This window comes from Bombyx mandarina, chromosome 06 (genome assembly GCF_030267445.1).
Source record: "Bombyx mandarina strain Sakado chromosome 06, ASM3026744v2".
NCBI lineage: Eukaryota > Metazoa > Arthropoda > Insecta > Lepidoptera > Bombycidae > Bombyx > Bombyx mandarina.
Window position 1 is genome coordinate 11675252 of NC_143213.1, and position 6000 is coordinate 11681251.

The window sequence follows — 6000 nt, forward strand, 5'->3', positions numbered from 1 at the left end:
TTGACATTTGCAATTCAAAATTGAACATTACAGTAGGCCGTATTAAGTACTCTTACTCAAAATCAAAATCAATGAGCATTACGTTCAGCTGATTGAAATGCGTCAACTATCCGCTGCACTGAGCTTTTAACACTACGTCCTAACATTGACACTGCAGGATTAAATCATTTTTACGGTGCTGAGAATTGAATCAATTTTCGAAAAAGAGCTTACTGACATATGACCTTATTATTCAATTAAGGTTTATCTAAGGGTTATCATTTTCAAATTATAACATAGCAAAAAAATAATTTGGAACTTTACATCAACACAAGTCAACTGGTGGCCAATCTGTGGTAATGTTCATTAGTCAACTTGACTATCATTAAATAATCTTGTTAAGGTTCGTTTGAGATATGACTACAAGTTTAATACAAAACTAATCTTCGAAAACGCAATGTACTTTAAATATAATATATATAAAAAAATACTAAAAAGGAGTTCGTCACCATCTCGATTAATCCTTTAGAATAATTTTGAATATCGAATATCTACAAAAAGTCACTCGTAATTGAACAATGACAACAAATTTAGTATTAATTGCATGTATTTATTTATCTAGCTGAAAATAAATTGAAAACTCCATCAGTCATAAATCAAAGCGCACATGTAGGTAACATACAGGGATGGATAGGGGACACCCCTAGCGGTTCGCTCTAGAAACGCCCCCGGGTCAGACGTGATAACAAAACTCAACTCCAATACACATCGTATATTTTCTTTTCTTAACTACCTAATTTAGTTTACTCAATTGTTTTTCTTCATACGCCAATTAATTAAAACTAGAATAAAACATACCTTCTAATCTTCCAAATTTAAAAGTACAGTCACCAACCCGGAACCACCGACACACTCACAGTCTCACACAAAAATAAGTTCCACAAGATTTTTTTTTCTTTAAAAAAAAAATGTTTGATTGCACGTGCGCGCGTGTTTACAATCAATGGCGGCGATGCGCGCGCGCCGACCGGAGAGTGACAAGTGGTTACTGCGCAGGTGCCAGCTTCCCCCTAACAAGGTCGTCCCCTCTCTTCACACCCATTTCTCCCGGAGAAAGTCTGCCTACATACATACCAAATTTCCGAACTGATTGAGCCGGTGGATTTAAGTATGATGAATGAATCTTAAGGTCGCGGCGGTTTGTACGAGAGTTTATCACGCCATATGAGTTGGAGACGACGTTGCATTCATCACTGTCAGATATGAGATCTGAAAAGGATTACGTAAGGGCGTGGGACAAATCCTTATAAAGATGTGCAAGTGAATGTTTCGTGTAAAAGTGAATTTGATTGTCTCTGTATATTACTTTTACTTATGACATACCTAAATATTTCTTTCAAGTACATAAATGAAATTAGTCAGTCTAGCAACATTATTTATTGACGGCAAGCCGGAAAAAATGATCGTGAACTAGCATAGTACCTACATTAGAGCACGTTTTCCTTAATACCATTTCGTAATTCACATTTCTCTTCATCCTATATTATATTCCCTAACAGTGGGTTCAGTTCATGTTTTAATGTATTTATTATTATGTAATAATAAAAGTATTTTTCAGGCAGTCAAAATCCATTAATGCTATAAATATTTTACTTTAAATCTACGTTGTGCTATTACATAAGTTAATTGATCGATGCATTGATTATCTTTCATTCAATTATTCAAATTTCGATTAGTCAAATCTAATCTAATCATACTCGAATCGAGCTACATTGGCCCAAGGACGCTCTCATACACAAAATCTGCAGAATGGAATTATTACGCATAATATTCTAGAAGTCGTCGTGGCCTAAAACATAAGACGTCCGGTGCATTCGTATCTAGCGATGCAACGATGTTCGAATCCCGCAGGCGGGTACCAATTTCTAAGTAAATATGTACTTGACCAATGTTCACGATTGACTTCCACGGTGAGGGAATAACATCGTGTAATAAAAATCAAACCCGCAAAATTATAATTTGCGTAGTTACTGGTGGTAGGACCGCTTGTGAGTCCGCACGGATAGGTACCACCACCCTGCCTATTTCTGCCGTGAAGCAGTAATGCGTTTTAGTTTGAAGGGTGGAGCAGCCGTTGTAACTACTTAGTTAGTGTAGCCACTTAACGTGACGTGGGCTGTGAGCTCGTCTTCCCACCTGATACTACTTAGTCGTGATCTAGTCGAACCTAATTCGTGTCTAGGTTTTACGTTTAAGATATGAGACAGACGTAAGCACAATACAATTGACACTTTGATCTCGAGTGACCGGTATCGCGAACACGTTAGTCTTTTATTATAGACTTTTTATGGCTTAAACGAGCGCTCCTTTTACTGGTATTAAGTGATTACCGAAGTTCATAAACATTAAAAACGTAAATAACCCACCTGCCTTGAGAAATGAATCCTAAATCTCAGTTCGGTGAAGATATCATCGTGTAATAAAAATCAAACCTGCAAATTTTAATTTGCGTAATTACTGGCGGTAGGTCCTCTAATGAGTCCGCGCGGGTAGGTACCACCACCCTGCCTATTTCTGCCGTAAAGCAGTAATGCGTTTCAGTTTGAAGGGTGGGGCAGCCGTTGTAACTATACTGAGACCTTAGAACTTATATCTCAAGGTAGGTGGCTCATTTACGTTGTAGATGTCTATGGGCTCCAGTAACCACTTCAGGTGAGCTGTGAGCTCGTCCACCCATCTAAGCAATATTTTTTTTATCATAAGCCTTTATGAAGCACTATACGTAATAATATATCCTCAACAGGACCTAAAAGATAATGCTTGATTGAACTTTGAAGGACTATATCTGAACTTCTTGCCGGAAAAGCGAAGTTGTGTAAGCCGATTATTATTTTCTTCATATTCAAACATGTAATAGTGATGGCTTACTAAGCGTTTAGCATCTGTGAAAGTGCACACGTGTGGGAAAATGAAACAAAGTCACTGGACGTGGCTTCACGGGCTCTTAAAAAAGTTCATTAAAGTCGCATTTAATACCCGCCGTTTCTCTAAAACATTTTATTTTATTATATCTTATTGTGTTTGATTTGATTAAAATTGATTACAGTTTCATATAAATCAAATTCGTCTCATTCCGCTATGTAATTTCTCATGTTGTATGTATGAGAATATTATAGTAAATTGATGATTTTGTAAAGTCCAAGGTGTAAATAATGGACTCATAGGATACTAGAGTCAAAAAAAAAACATCAGAAATTACGATTTTGGTACTAATCCTCTTTCGTTATTTGTTGGTTCAGGAGTTTGATTCCATCGATCAAGAATACAGTATCAGAAAACTTTCACAAAACTCTTGATTTCATATCAGATGATTACAGATTTAATAGCAATTAAGATACCTCTCACACTATACTTATATAGATACAATGAATCAATCTAATCTTCTGTAGTGACATGTAACGTGGGACTTTAGTTTTACTAACGAAAACGTTATCATGATAGACAGCGGCTTGGCTCTGCCCCTGGCATTGCTGAAGTCCATGGGCGACGGTAACCACTCACCATCAGGTGGGCCGTATGCACGTCTGCCTACAAGGGCAATAAAAAAAAAACATGACACATATTAACATTCCAAAATTTTGATTGAACCGTATTTTGCGTATTGAAATATCATGAGTACATGTAAATACGGAGGTTGATTTGTTTTTAAAAAACTTCCATGATGAAGAAATACCGTCATTACCGTATTTGCTGGATATACTGATGGTAGGACCTCTTATGAGTCCGCGCGTGTAGGTACCATCACCCTGCCTATTTCTGCCGTGAAGCAGTAATGCGTTTCGGTTTGAAGGGTGGCGCAGCCGTCGTAACTATACTTAAGAACTTAGAACTTATATCTTAAGGTGGGTGGCGCATTTACGATGACGTAGATGTCTATGGGCTCCAGTAACCACTTAATACCAGGTGGGCTGTGAGCTAGTCCACCCATCTAACTAATAAAAATAAAATAAACAAAATTGCCAAGTCCTCTTACTGGGTAAGAGCATCTTAAATGGTTCAATATCTTCAAAATTTCTCCAAGGCTACTCACTACAGACAAAATTAATCTAATTTTACGATATCGTTGTCTTCCCACCATCGTCAGATCGTTTGGTTCATCATTGTTCCTTCTTTTAAGAGTACTCTACAGTTTAGTTATCCTGAGTTTGTCTAAATGCATTTGTCCATACAATTTTGAGAGTAGATTGGCAGCCGATCTAAAGTCGTAGCCGGCGTTAAGTACTTCTTAAATCCCACGGCGTGAATAGAGTCACCCAGCTTGAAATTTTGAATAATAGATAAATTAGGAGAGGACTGCTTCACTTTCTGATGTCTATGGGCTCGAGGAAATGCAAAGTATAAGGTCAGCTGTGGGCTCACATCGATTCTGCTTATCTAAACTAGTGCATATTTCTCTTATCGAAGGCTGTCATTAAATTGTATTTATTGAAACTTTATTGCACAGCTTAAGCGGCGATCTTAGCTCCATAAGGAATACCGTACTAGTAAACCATTGGGCTGTACTTTTAAATTTGTGGGACAGTAAAGAAAATCGCCTAAAACAAAATGTAAACATGACAAATATAGCATATGGCGAAATACTAATAATTTTTCAAATATGGCAATTTGATGTACAAGTACTAAGGACGTTAAGAACATATCATTTGTAATACATCATCATCATTCTCCTACCCTTCTTCCAGTCACCTAGGGTCGGCGCAACATGTTTTCTCCTTCCATACTCCTCTATCATATAATAATATGGTATATATATTGTATCATATATTGTATTCTTCGCTCACTCCCCTCTTACACATATCGTTTTTCTCTTCCTTTTCTTACCTCTTCCGCTATATCCTTCTACATTCGTATCTAACACTCTCTTGTCAACCTCATTCGTAATACCTCTAACATATATAATTATATTTTCACTATCACTTCACTCTACTCCATTCTAGGTTGACTGGTAGAGAATGCCTTAATTAAGCCTTAATTTCGCCAATGTACTCTTTGTGCAATTGGGGTTCGAAATTACTTTAGGCACGACGGTGACACTTCAGCAGTCGAAGTGCGTTCGCTACTCGCTAATAAAATGAATACGTAATAAAAATTGCATTTTTTATTCTATCATTATAATTACGTGTCTTATTATATTCATGAGTAATCTTATCTTATCTTATATATATAAAAATGAATTGCTGTTCGTTAGTCTCGCTAAAACTCGACAACGGCTGAACCGATTTGGCTAATTTTGGTCTTGAATTATTTGTGGAGGTTTTGAAGGTAGATAAATATGAAAATGCTCGGAATTAAATAAAAATAACAATTTTGTTTTCCCTTTGATGTGTCCCCCGTCGGACGGATTCCTTTTGTTTGTTTTAAGTTTATTTTATACAAAAGTTTAGGTCTTTTATTTATCGATTGAGGCACTACGAAGTCTGCCGAGTCAGCTAGTAAGTAATAAAAATTACTTTTTTATTCTATCATTATAAGTACGTACTATATTCACGAGTAATAGATAATATAAATCACGTCTACAATGCATTATTCGTTTTCGTATTCATAATAAATGAAAAGAAACTCTTAAGTGTCAACTATCCCTTAAGCACACCTGGCTCTGTCAACACAACAAACTTGCTTATGCAACCAAAACTATTTCCTGTGAGTTAAAATTCGAAACTTCTCGAAAGAGGATACGTTTTCACCGGATACAGCATGGCGTTTGTTAAAAACGTTTTACTGCATTTATTTCGATTCATTTCTTCGAGACAGTAATATTGTTAGTGCAAGTATTACCTTTTTTTTATTGCTTAGATGGGTTGACGAGCTCACAGCCCACCTGATGTTAAATGGTTACTGGACATAGACATCATCAACGTAAATGTGCCACCCACCTTGAGATATAAATTCTAAGGTCTCAGTATAGTTACAACGACTGCCCCACCCTTCAAACCGAAACGCCTTACTGCTTCACGGCAGAAA

General features: G+C 36.7%; 1 protein-coding gene across 1 annotated transcript in view; it reads right to left on the reverse strand.

Annotated features, from left to right (window-relative positions):
* dy (transmembrane protein dusky) overlaps window positions 1-1031 on the reverse strand; it is a 38571-nt gene extending 37540 nt beyond the window's left edge. The window contains exon 1 of the mRNA XM_089728377.1: window positions 838-1031. The gene's annotated coding sequence lies outside the window, so the exon portion shown is untranslated. The remainder of the gene's footprint in view (window positions 1-837) is intronic.
* Between the last annotated feature and the right edge of the window lie 4969 nt (window positions 1032-6000).